The sequence below is a fragment of the Centroberyx gerrardi genome, chromosome 9 (assembly GCF_048128805.1).
Source record: "Centroberyx gerrardi isolate f3 chromosome 9, fCenGer3.hap1.cur.20231027, whole genome shotgun sequence".
In the NCBI taxonomy this organism is placed as follows: domain Eukaryota; kingdom Metazoa; phylum Chordata; class Actinopteri; order Beryciformes; family Berycidae; genus Centroberyx; species Centroberyx gerrardi.
In genome coordinates, this window is record NC_136005.1 from 19856087 (window position 1) to 19870532 (window position 14446).

Genomic DNA, 14446 nt, shown 5'->3' on the forward strand with positions numbered 1-14446 from the left:
TTTATTACCCTAGAGGCCTAATTGAAATATCAAAAATATTAAACTTTTAAAAGTTGTGGCCCAGAAAATGAAAAACTGACTGTAGGCCTACGTCAGTGACCTTTAACCCCTTGTAAAAGTTATAGCCAACCAAACAACAATGCTTCTGCATCTGTTAGAAATATCTGTATTCCTGGAAAGAAAACACTTGCACTTAGCTTTAATATTTTTTATTCTTGATACAGACAGTGGGAAAGAGACACAGGAGAGAAAGCTCTGGTTGCAGCAGAGCCACAGCAGAGCTGTGGTTGCAGAGGGACTTAACCATCCAACTGTATCTGGGTACAGCAATACCTTGCAAGTTTCCCATTTGACACCATTGCACCATTTCTGCATGTGCCACCTGCAGGGAGTTTCCCAGTGCAATCTGTTTTTTTGATCATTTGCCATGCTGAGGTTTGAATACTTTGCATTGTGCGATGAGTCTGAAAAAAGCAATGACATCAAACCAGGAGGCTACCATCTTTATGCACATAATGTATTGGTTAATGCCACAAAACTGATCTTGAGAAATAACAAACGAATTGATGACAGTGAAAACTCTTCAATCAATTTAAAGAGTTACCCACAGTATTGTATACAATACCCATAATATCTTAGGCATGTGCTAACTGTATGTACCCCATAGATGGTAATAAACAATGCCATCCCCAGTTAGTGAGGGGAAATCCATTCAGAAGCAATTGCAATAACATCGTCACAGTTCTACTTCAGTTAAGAAGCACAACAGTCAGCGCAGGTCAAATTGCCATACAAAGCTTTTTTATCAGTTATTTTTTGTTGTTGAATTTAGATATCATTTGTGAAACAATTGATACATCAGGATCATTTTTAATTTTCTAACTTTCCATCATAGGATGATGGGTAAACAATAGATTTTTACCTATTTTCTATAAATGGTTTGGTCTGCTAAGCATGCCATATCAAGGTCAAGTGAATAGCCACAGCCACTCACAGCTAGCTACTAGCCAACTAGCAGTACTCTAAAAACAAATCTGAAAATGACTAATTCAAAAAGATGACAAGACTGGATCTGTCACGTTTCCTTGTGTTTCTCGTTGTTCCCTGCCCCCTGTGTGTCTCCGCCTCCCTGGTTTGTCTCTCTGTGTTTGTCCGTGTCTGTTATGTGTGGCGTGGGCATGGCTCCCTCTCCCTCCCAGCTCCTGGGCTCCAGAATTACCTACACACCTGAACCTCATCACTCATCACCTCCAGTATATCTACCCCGGCGTACCTTCCATTCTTCGCCAGATTGTTCCACCAACTCCGTGGTAGACACACTCTCGGTCGCGCTGCACTTTCATGTCTGGGCAATTCTTGTGTATCTAGTTCTGTACGTTTGATCGTATTTCTCCTGTGTCCAGGATTTCCCTGTGAGTCTCTCCACCTGCCTACGCCACCCCTGCCAGTCTCTCAGCTTTCCTGCCTGTCCGCCTGCCCGCCACACATCTGCCCGAGCTCCAGCCAGCCTGTCCGCTCGCCTACTAACCCGCCTGCTCATCTGCTTGTCCGCCAGCCCAATCCGGATCATCTCCTCTACTCCGACCTGCTACACCCAGTTCCAACCTCCAATAAACCTTTTTCCTTTCTCCCCTACCAATTGTCCGTGTCTGCATTTGGGTCCACAAAAAACAACCTCCTTAACAGGATCTCAATTATGCCACATTCTTATTGATGGCCCACATCATGCTAACGCGTATCGGCAAAAACGCCTTCATTAGAGCACCAAATTTTTTCATGGAGTTGCATGAAGTTAGTTTTTGGCATTGGGCGGAAGGCAGGGAGACACTCTGGACATGTCACCAGTCCATCACTGGGCGAACACACAGACAAACACACTCACATTCATACTCACATCTATGGGCAATTTAGAGTCTCCGGTTCACCTGACCTGAATGGGAGGACAACAGAGCACCCAGAGGAAACCCACACAAACACACGGAGAACATGCAAACCCCACACATAAAGGGTCAGGGCCGAGATTCAAACACAGGACCTTCTTACTGCTACACCTGTATGCTAATTATTTTAATGTTTGGGTACTGCTTTAGAGAGAAGAAAGCTCTTGCCGATGTGATATTTAAACTGTGTATGAGCTTTGTGTGTGTTATGACCACTGACTGTTCTGTGTGCAATTGTGATTGGGAATGGCATGAGGGCTAGTCTAGGTGGAGGAGAGAGGGACCTGCAGGGTTAACTTTGTCCTGTGCACAGGAACAATACACAGCGGCCCTGATGATATCGCCACAATACATGCACCACAACACACCAGTGCATTCCCATGTCCAGAGGCCTCCAGGTGCATTTCAAGAATTATATCTGAAACTGAGTAAACAGTAATCAGTACCCTTTTCTTGGAAACAGCAAAGACCAACACATAGATTTTTAATGGGATCACAGATTGAAAATTTCACTCTTGTGCTAGCTTCTACTTTACATGTTTGCTATCTTTGTTTTTTGGAGCCCAACCATACACCACAGGTCAGCACACTCAGGGGCGAATTCACAAAAGGATTGCGCGGCTTTTGCTGACGCTAAACCTGTTCAAATAAGACAAAAAGAAACCGTGTAATTCACAAAGCACTCGCAAAGCGTGAAATGCACCGCTAACTGCGCTGCCACGCAAATAGCGTCTCGGTGCTCCTGTGCTATTTGCACATATTTAAATTAGGTAATAAATTAGGTAGTCTGAAGGTGTGCGTTTGGAAACACCAACAGCACTGACAGACTGGGATATTAAATCCCAAATATGGTTTCTCGCAGTCCCGGTTAAATTTCTTGCCTGAAGTTTTGAGGAACGCCTCTGCACCTCGTCCGTCAGGACTTGCAGCTCGCGGTCTAAAAATTTCATTTTTCTCTTTCTCTCTGCCATTGTCCTGCCTACTGTGTTCTTGGCGCAAAGGTAACATTTGCTACATTGATAATTGCAACCAGACGCAAAACAGGGGCAAATTGCACTCAGTTGCAACAGGTTATGGGCGTGTTTGCGCTGGCATATCATTAGCGCAATATCTTTTGTGAATCGGTCCTTGAGATGCAAATAGCGGTTGCAAATGATACGCAATTCATGGCGCTATTAGCGGCCGCAATCCATTCTTTGTGAATTCGCCCCTCAGTATGGAGGAGATACGTTACTGTACGGCAGAACCATTTGAATTTGATAAAACAATCAGGAGGATGCACATCTATACAGTACATAAACATTGACTACAATAAAAGTACATTGAAATCAATCAGTGGATCAAATAAAATCATTTGACGGTTGGGTAGCACTTTTATGGAGTGAATTGTGGTCCATCAGAAATACTGTATACTATATACTGGATGAATACAAATTAAATAAGAAAACCCAAATATTTTTGACCATCCACGAACAAATACTTTGGTTCATAAAAAGTCCAACAGGTTTTCTCAAAAAATACGAAACTTACAAAATTATATTTTCATTTTTTTTAGTAACAACATATTTTAAGAGCCAAAAATGTCATATATATTGTTGAATCTGCATTTGTGAATCAAATTACTTGTGATGTGGCTTGCATTTGTGGAATTTTGAGACTTTTGTTTTGCATGTGTATGTGAACGAATTCATAGCTTTTCCTTTAAGTGCAAAGTGGAGAAAACAGGAAAGACTGGGACGACATACAACGAAAGTCCTGGGACAGATTTGAACCCAAGACATAGTGGTTACATGGTACACCTCAGACTACTGAGCCACCAGGACACCCCAGACAGGATGAATCTTACGCAGTGATTGCCACAGATATATAGGAACTTGGCTGAACAGACAAAAGAGCGGTACCTACAGAAACTCAAACATCATCAACAGAAAATCCAAGGTCAAAGAAGACACAGTACTGGCCATACTGTTTGACTGCAAAGTGAATTCTGGGAAGTGAAGTGTAAAAACACAGCAGCAATGACTGCCTATCAGCAAATAAATTGAGTGGATTGATAGTAAGCACAATATTTTCATTCATAGTTAATTATTTTCATTCACATTTCTTGGGGCCAGAATTAGGTTGAATCAAAAACAAGTTTTACTCAGCTGTGGCCTATGCAACACAACAGCACCATGTTTACTAAAAGACAACCTAGACAAAAAACAAAAGCAGCTTCTGAGCCTGTCGTGTATTTAAATTTTAGGATATAAATTGGGATATAAAATGTTTTTCACAGCTCTCACACAACATTTCTTGGCACATAATTGTAATGCACCACCCCACGATCCCAATCACAAGCAATGAACTGTATCTGGAATGACTTGTATGTGTTGTGAAATCTCTCTTAATACAGCACATACATACAGCTTGGCAGCATACCCTCCTGAACAAATACTGCGTTGCTTCGCTGTGATATCAGTCTTCCACTGAGAGGGAGATGCTGCATGACTGGGTACAACATAAATGTCAGCTTATTGATTTGCCACTAATGAGATGGCACCTGTGACAAGAGGGAAGGAAACTTTTGTTCTGGGATACAGTGATGTTTTCACAAAAACGCTGAAGTGCTGCTTTTGAGAGTTGACAAGGAAATGCTCAAAGGGATCAAATTATTTTACATCTCATACATATGCATGTCACAGTTAAAGTGTTTCGCTGTGTTTATTTATGCTGTGTTAGGGCTGCGAATACAGCTGAGATGAAGGGGAATAGAAAGTGTAACAATGCATAAAAAGCACATACAATCTGAAGCATCTTCACATTCCATTAATGTAACTCAGGTAGCTGAGTTTGTATTGACCCAGTTGATTGCAGTATCTGTCAAGTCCAACATTCCTCTGTCAGAGATATCATGCTACACTGAGTGCAAATGCCATCAAGTGTTGTTGCATGATAATAAATAATGGCATTAGTATTTGGTTATCACGATATAGGCCATGAAAGATGGACTGCAATTTCAGACAATGTAAATGTACATGATAATCATTTTCTAAAAACTTTGTTACGGTTGGTTGTTTTTTGATGATACTATTGTTCCTTAAAGCCCACTACATTTTACCAACATTATCCACTTTCCTATCCCTGCAGTCTCCATTGATGCAAATAGTTGGCCATGTATCACTGCTATTACTTTCGAGTTCCTGCAGTGAGTATTGCTGATTTGTGTACTCTCTTGTGCACTATTGTTGTACAATGGATTTGTAACTGATTGACTGATAGACATATGTAAATGTGCTTATCAACCACAATATCAACAATTCACATCATCAACTATTCATTTGTTACAGATTCTTCTAAATAATGCATTAAGCAACTAATGATGATATACAATTTCCATATGTCGAAGGGCAAAGGCTTCAGTCTTATACCATAAATTGAGATGCTTATATGTACAGAACACCATATGTGTTTTGTTTTGGTATTTTGCTTGTTAATAGAATAACAGAATCACTGGTATTTGACTTTGAATCAGGCTGCCCTGGTCTTTGTTAATGAATACATCGAGTAACTCCTCATAACTGTGGGAATTCCCTTGCTTTGTCCCTATTCCAGCAATTTTTTTGGGCATGCCCATACTCAAAATATTTGTTTTGGGCAGGAATTGCCCAGTTAGACTGCTACAGACTTTATTTCCACTACAATGGGCTTATCAGATAGCCATGATGAAGAGGGATTTGCTGTCTCATAATTTCTCAATCATATAAAGGCTACAAAAGAGGCAAACTCGACATACCAACTCTATTTTACTCCAGCTGGCTCAAAATATCACCGTGACTTTGAATGGATCAGGACAGGATGGTTTCTCACATGTTCACACTTTGATTTCAAATGCCCACTCATGGTAGGAAAGATGAGTTGATTTTCACAGTCATATTTTTTTTGTAAGAATGGAATTTATGTCCCAGAAACACATGTGAATTCTGTTGAAAAGTGGATTTTCCTTTTAATTAATTTAAAAGTCAAACCACATGCCATTTGACTACTCCAAATGTCGTAATTTATTTGAACAGGCTCACTGTCTTATAACATAACATGGTGCACATTAATGCTACAACAATGTAGGTGAAAAGCCAGTTGATAACAGATTGCTGTATGTATAAAACACGTATGCTGTCCATTTCAATTTCATCTTTCCTCAACGATAGTCAATTCTGAAAGCAACTTTTATAATCAGTTTTCAATCTCAATAAAGACATCCGTACATACCATGGTCTCAGTACTATTATCTTGTCATCATTCATCCACCCTCTTCACTTAATAATCAGATCCCATCTGGGATCTGACCTCCACCACCTACTTTCAGTGCTGCAGTCTTATTTTTCTCTCATTCATTGCATCTAATAAGTTGTTGAAAAATACCAAAGTTGGTGGAATGCCCTCTGAAATCTATTAAAGACTTTAAAGTGTATTTAAGTGTATAGTGAGTGTAGTGCATTCACAGTGAATACACTTTTACACTTTAAGTGTAACAGATTCATTCCAGAATATTCACATTTAATTGTTTGGAAAACAAAATATGTGGATTCTGTTGCCCTCTTATGGATGTTTTATACCGAGGTAAACCTCTAGCAGACATCTCTGCCCAGCAAAAAGGTTTCTTTTGACAGTCATGGGGATCTAGACTGACTTGAAAATTTACATGAAAATAGATTATATAAATATCTAGTTTCATGGTTCTTTCATTTGTATTCAAGGAGTTTATGATTGTTAATTCAATGACTTGGGTAATCCCTCCAGAACTTGCCAAGAAAAGAGAACATGAAGAAAAATGAATTATGAATTTGGAATTTCTGTTTTCCAGGTTTAAGCGGCTTCATCAGGAAAGTATTGAATTTAAATTTGTTTTATTATTTTTGTTCCGGGGCTGAGAAAAGGCTTTTGCTGTTTCTAAGTGACGTATGTGGTTTTTAGGCATTTTAGGAATGACAGTTGGGCCTCTATATGAATACTCACCTTGGATTATGGCACAGGGGATATTAACATCATATATCCCGTGTATTGATAAATGTTCAACAGGCTATCATATTGTCATTCAATGATTGTCTTTATCTGCATATTCCTATTCAGGGTCACAGGGGGCTGGAGCCTATCCCAGCATGCATTGGGCAGAAGGCAGGGAAACACCCTGGACAGCTCCCCAGTCCATCACAGGGAGAATGCTATTACACTAATACCGACAATCACACACATTCACACCTATAGGCAATTTAGAGTCTCCATTCCACCTGACTTGCATGTTTTTGAAATGAGGGAGGAAACTGGAGCACCCAGAGGTTCCATCTGACATTTTGTTCCCAATTGGTTATTCACATAGCTCAAGTTTTACAAACATGGCTTTACATATGGCTGAATTTATAGTTTTAAAAATGTTGATGTATAAATGAAAACTACAAAAGTTATCTGAAAAGTTGTCTTCAGTCATCTTGTAGCTCACTTTCACACCATTTTGATGAATTCCAGTCAGGTTTCTGTTCAGATTCTACAAGCTGCAGATTCTGTAGATTGTTCAATAGGTGTTCCTTAAGATCTGAGCATAGACCTTGACACTATTGATCACTGAGTCCTCATAAATAGATTAGAAAAGTTTGGGCTTCTGGAACTGCCCTAATAAAAATAATAATAAATAATAATAACAATAATAAATACAAGAATAAAATAAAAAATATAAAAATTTTAATAATAAATAAAAAAATGTTAAAGTGAAGTTACCTTTCGCCAAGTTAGGTGAAAGACATTTTGCTTTAAGTATAGGTGGCTGAGTTTCACCCCTTGCACCTATTCTCTGTGGTCTCTCCCAGGGTCAATTTAAGGCCCTATTCTTGTCTCAATAAATATGACACCTCTGAGTGACATAATCCATTGTAACAATACCCATTTTCATTGTTAAAGCTTTATTGTCAGACTGAACAACAAAGCATGTTTATACAGTAATCTGAATTATTTTTCCAACATTCTGAAAACTTCCTCCAGCTCAATGAATTTCTCTTCTTTGGATCCAACCCTGCGAGAAACCAGACTTATAGTGACCTGGTCCTCTGTCTGCCAGCTTAAAAGATAGTTAGGAAGGTTTTCTTTAACCTCCTAACTAACTTTAGAAACATAAATTAAGAAGGCTGTTCAGCCCAGCTTTCTTCAGCTAAGAAACAAAGCCAAAATATTGTCTCTGATCCGAAACTCACATCAGGCCAAAGTCCAAAAGAGCATATTTTCACCTTTGAAGTATCTCCAGGAGCAGCCATTTGTTCTCCTTTACTGACCTCAAGACTGATTCATGCTTTTGTTTCTTCAAGAATTGACTACTGTATTGTACAACTCTTTGGCTGCCCCAATACTTCAGACTTAGAAATATCCAAATTATTCAAAACTCAGCAGCCCAATTATTATTAAGTAGCAGGCCTAGTGCTAACTTACAAAGCAATACATGGCCTTATGCCACAATATGTTATTGATTTACCCGCTCTGTATAAGCTTACCCAGAGTAGCCTACTCCTTGTCATTCCCCGTATTTGAAACAGCAGGGGGCAGGACCTCTTCCTATACGACCTCCTCCCATTGGAACAATCTTCCTGCCATTGTCAGGGGAAAAGACACTGTCTCAGTACACAAGGCAGATTCAAGACTCATTTAGGACATCTTACAGCCTATACCTTACCAGCCATTCTTTTCCCTTTCTCTACTTCCCTGCAGTCTATTTACTTGTCTGGTGGACTACCCTGTTGTTGCCGAGTGCACCCCTCTGGTCAGAGATACCATTAGTGCTCTCCACCTCCAAAGTTGCTTGAAAAATTATTTGCTTTTCATGCTTGCCAGGTGAGCAAGCAACTGGATGTGGTGTGGATCTTCAGGGGTCCTTGTTGAACTGTGCATGTCTGAAACGTATTGTGTTGTGTTAAGCGATTTATAAAGCGAACAAAAGGGAAATAAAACACAGGTCTCTCCACCTTTGCTGACCAAAACTTTCTGAGAGTGTCAAACTTGCACCATCAAACCTTTCTCTCTTTGAAGACATATACCCATACATTTTTCTCCCTATGGCTCCACCTTGTGGAATAACAGTGTTTGCAATTAACAGGAAGTTATTAGACATTTAGATATGAAGTGTGATTCGGATGTTTCTTAAAGTTTAATGTTTTCCAAGAAAGGTTTAACATAGAGTGTCCATCCTGGCCTGGGGGCATCCTAATGCCCCCAGGCCTACTGCTGATCAGAAATAGTTATTCCAACAAAGATAACTTATTTGATTAAAAAAAAAAAAAAACTATATTATAAGTTGATCAGTAAAGTGATAAAATTAAGCTTTTAAGTCAGTGGTTCTCAACGTGGGGTCCGGGGACCACCAGGGGTCCTTGAGGGGATTCTGAAACTTTTGATCAGAGTTTCACTTCACTCTACCCACAATACAGATAGTCATGGAATTCTGGACAAAATCACATCTAGCAATAAAAATATTCTCAGATTTGGATCAGAGAGACAAAATCTCATCACATGGGCGTCTGTGGCCCTAATGTGGACTAAATTAGGGGTCCTTGATATGAAAAAGGTTGAGAATCACTGTTTTAAGTGATTACTGCCTGGACCTGAACTACTATGACCTACTATGTTAAAAAGGCATTTCCAGTTATTTATAATGACCAGTAGAATAAAGGTCTAGGAATCTCAGTATCAAATGATGGCCTTCCTTTTCTTTATGCAGGAATTAATTATTTTGCATTGCATTTCATTTTGCAATTTTGTCCCTGTCTCAGTATATTCTTAATTGTCAGTTTTTATGCTCTGATGTTGCCAATCTTTGGCAATGAAGAGTTTAAAATATCAACTCTTATTACATAGAAACACACTTTTGTGTATTTTATCAGTGTATGCATTGTTACTAAAGTACTGTACATTTGAATAAAATAAAAATCGCTGTATCGTTGCTGGGAGGCGGGTGCAGCAGGTCGCACCAAGGTCGCACACGAGCTGCTGTTTTGGTTTTTCCCAGTTCACAGGAAGTAAAATTACTGTCTAGTTCAAGCGACCCTGGTAAACTACTAAACTTCCGAGTTAGCACCTGAACGCCTGGTAAGCTCCTTGGGTAAAACCTTTTGGGTAAAATTGACCCCTGCTTCCTGCTTAGGCTAATGCTCAGGACTCTCCACTACACACTGTGTACCCTCTTCTAACATTTGCGTTACATCATCATCCGAATAATATCTAGTTAAATTTGCAAAGCCAATGATCATGTTAGCCTAGCAGATGTTACATTAATGTTTTTGTATCTTACAGAGTGTGATTGGTATGTGCAATAGAAATTACAAGATATTACGACGCATAATTATACACTGAATAGATTTTTTTTATTAATTACTTCCTATGGATGAGAGTTGATCGCTTTTCTCAGTTTACCAAAGCTTAGTTTCCCTCTTCTCGGTCAGCACGTGAAATCACCACCCCGCCCAGATCCCATCTTTACGTCCCTGGTCTGTCCATTAGCTTTCCTTTAGCCAGGGAGCTCAGCCACTGCATGTTACAGGCTTTTTTTTTTAAGGCGGACATAACCGAGCTAACTGCAATTTCTAAGAGCAGTAGGCTACTTTGCTGTGATCAACCAGTATTCGTATGGATAGAGAATGTTCCAGAATAATCCCATGACGTCGAGTTACCTTGGTTACCCGTCGTTGTTTTTTTTTGGGCAATAACCCTCAGCTACTAGTATTTTAACAACTTACTTCAAAATAGTTTATGCCAGAAGCGTATATGAGCCGTATTTTAAGCATGGAAGTGGTGGAATTGAGAGTTTTTCTCTGCAGAAAAACAGAAACTGCACACGTGGAGTGTTTTGACCAATCAGTTGTAGAGGCTTGAACAGAGGGGTATAAAATACGAGGCGGTTGCCGTAGAGCCGTCCGCCATTGAAAGGCTGAAACGCTCAGCGTATGAGCCCGTGTGTCTTGCAAGGTAATGCTAGCACATTTGATGCTTACTAAACTTCATGTTTGCCTAGCTATCTTTGGAGCTAAAGTTTTGCCAAAGCTAACCTGACGTGACAAGAAGTAACGTTAATTCCAGCGGGCAACTTCAACGACAGCTAGCCAGCTACGTTGGATGCATATTGCTCAGTGAAGAATGCACCTGCCTTACCCTGACAAGAAACTCCGGTCTCATTTCGGCAATTAAACAATCTTGTGCCAAAGACGGAAAGGTAAATAGGCCGACAATATAAATTGGTTAACGCTGACTGTTAGCTACTGCTAGCCAATTAACTAAAAGTTATCAAACATACTAGCTACAAAAATTTGCTAGCTAACGTTAAATCTGGTCAGAGTTCTTATGTAAATGTTTGAATTAAGATGAAGATGTGTTTTGTGTCAGCTGACTAGCTACCCGGATAACATTTAGGCCTTGACGTTTTAATCGAAACACCGACAACAAACTTAATTCTCCTGACAGCAGTGTAGGAGTTTGCCGTTAGCTAGCTAGCTAATTGCTAGATGCTACAACCAACCCGGTCGGCCAGTGGGCGGGGCCGTCGCTTCACGTGCTGGCCTGAGACTTGTCAACACTGCTGCTGTTTTGGCGACTTGCTGCCTTGAAGCCACGCTTCCATTCAAAACCATGCTTAACTATCGTTTGGGAAGTCGCTAAATAAAGCCATAAATTAGATAGGCCTACTTCATTAACCTTCAAAGAAAGTAAGTTGGTATTAAAGTACTGCCTTTAAATCACTGTTTAACATTGTTTTATAAGTATTAAGGTTGAAATAGCCGAATTAGGTTTCAGATTTTACACTTATTGACTATTTCTTTCTCAGTAAATTAGCAGCCCAGTTCCATTCTAAAACATGGAATATGCCAGGGATATGACAGGATAACTGAATTCTGTCCAGGACAGTCCTTGAACCAACCAGTCGCTCAATGTTAAGGCTGTATGTTTTCCATAAGCTGGGCTTCTTATTTGAGAGTGTGACAAAAAGCTGAAGACGTTCCAACTGCAGCCTCATGTGCTTGCTTTTTTAAAATTTATTTATTATTATTATTTTTTATTAACTTTTTCCTTGGTCCCACTTTATAGTTTAAGTCCCTTATTTGAGGTTATGAGCTGTGCTAAATATTGTGTTGACAAGCAGGACCAAGTTTAGTTAGCTCATTAAGGTTTGATTTAACAAAATGCATCTGTTAGAATTAAAACAGTTTTTAAAACAAAACAAATGATTAGACTGGCCATACCTAATCAAATCAGCACTGTTGAATGTTCACTTGACTCAGTGTTACACCTCAAGATGATGAACGTTCAACAGTCTGTACCTCGTGAACTATTGACAAAGCTAATTTTCATGACTGCAGCCATCTTGAAGTGTACCAAAAGAGATAATATCCTGTCCTCCTATATGACTGAGTTTTTTTTCCCTTTAAAGATGTTTGTTTATTTGAATTCTAGCATAATTTTTTTTTTCCATGTGACTTCAGAATATTGGACACCTAGGAGTTTGTTGGAATACACATTGGAATATATTAAATATGACATTGGTATTAACGATAATTGGTCATTTGCAAGCATTAATAGACTAATCTGAATGGTACATTAAAATAAAATTATTTTGGATGTGGAGCTAATTTTGGATGGCTGCAGCACCCAAACATAACTTGATTGCTTTCATGTTTCATCACCTATACAGCTTAATAGATACCCCCTTTCCATGGCATGATTTTCCTGTGGGCTACAATTTAACTTTGTATGAACCTGTATGTTCCAAAAGGGCGAATATGAATTCTGTCTAATATAAATGGTTTTTGTATAAAAATATTTTGTCTTGATTTTAAAAATAAAATGGTAAACAAGATCAACATAACTTGTAATGTAAATTTTTTGGGTTGGGTTAAAATGGTTACCAATTGCGGGGCTATGAAGATAATTGGTAAGTGCAATACACAAGGATTTGGCCCTGCCCTTGGCCCATAACCTCTCCCTTGGCTGGGAGATTACAGATGGGCTGATTGATAATCACTTTAAAGTGGCAGGGATGGCACTTTATTTTGGGCACCAGTCTGCTGGGTTGTATCGCATGCTATTTCCATTTGCCTCTGTTCTCAGTTGTTGCCAACAAGGAAAGTTCTTGCTCCAGTCCTGGGTTAGTAATGTTTGAGACTTGACTGTTTGAATCTGGTCTGTTGGAGCTGTCATCAATGTATATTTCTTTATTGGCTGTGTAGCAGAGTAGCTCAATCATCAGACACTCTGCCTAAATGAGGACAAGTGAGGATTGCCCTTTTGCTGAGTAGTAGATGTTCTTCGGCAAGCTAAAACCAGGTTTGAATAGTGTTTGGGTTTTTTTTTTCTCGTTTTTTTTTGATTGACGTGGAGCTTGATGATAAATTTGGCCATATGCATCTGTAAAGCATAAAACTTGTTCTCCTTTAACCTGAGGTATGTTTGTTTTTTTGCTTCTTTCATATGGCTTTAAAGATCATTTATTCTAAAAAGATTTTTGTCAACCTTGATTTGTTGCCCTGATTTCCAAACTGATTCTAGTTTATTCTTTTACCCCCCAAATATTGTTAAATGTTTGCTCTAGGTTCTGTCTTGAGAACCTAGAGCAACAAGTGGTAATTGGGATGTACACTAAACATGTTATGGCAGTGGATCATTATTCCCTAAGCCTTCATGGATAAATCTGTGGACAAACCTCCAGCTTGGCCTTCTTGAACCATTTTCTGACATAATTGGTTATGGGACATAACATATCCCTTGTTTACTGTTTAAAGTCACTTTACCTTCTGTAGAAACATCTATAACATAATGTTGATGTAAAGTTTTTTTTTTTTGTTAAGATAAAATGCTGAATGCGAGTTCTGTTGAGTAATGGGCTTGGAATTATTTTCTATGTGATGCAGTAGGTGGCAGCATTAACCACACATTTAGCAGTAAAGAGGCTTTGTTTAAAAACATCTACAAGTTGGAAGCTGCTGTTCACATCGTTTGACTGGTACACTGAGATTTTACACTGCCCAATCCTATGGATATGGGCAATTTGATAGTTTTATGTATATAGCCAGTGTCAGAAATTGTTGATAGATTTTTAATAAAGATGCCAGTTAAAATTCTATAATTTTACCATTCATAATTGTACAGTTTATCTCCAAAATTGCAATGCCTTCCTGCCTTTTATATCATAGAATCATTCACTGTTTTGAGTGAATAATGGTTGCTTTAACTTTGTGGTTTCATAGTCAAAAACTGTAAAAGCAGTGATCAGTGAGTTATTTCTCCATCATGCCATTTTGGAGTGAAATGTTATATCTGTCTTAGCATCCATTTTTGTTTTCCATTTCATTTGAATGGTTTGAATTGAGGTTTAAACCTGTCAGTAGGCCTTTGATCATAGTTGTTGGTGACCATTATAAAAAGGGGTAAGTATGTAAGAATGATCCAATCCTACCTGCAGGTTGATTGATCCTCATTCTTGTGCCAGGTTTAATTAGAATAGG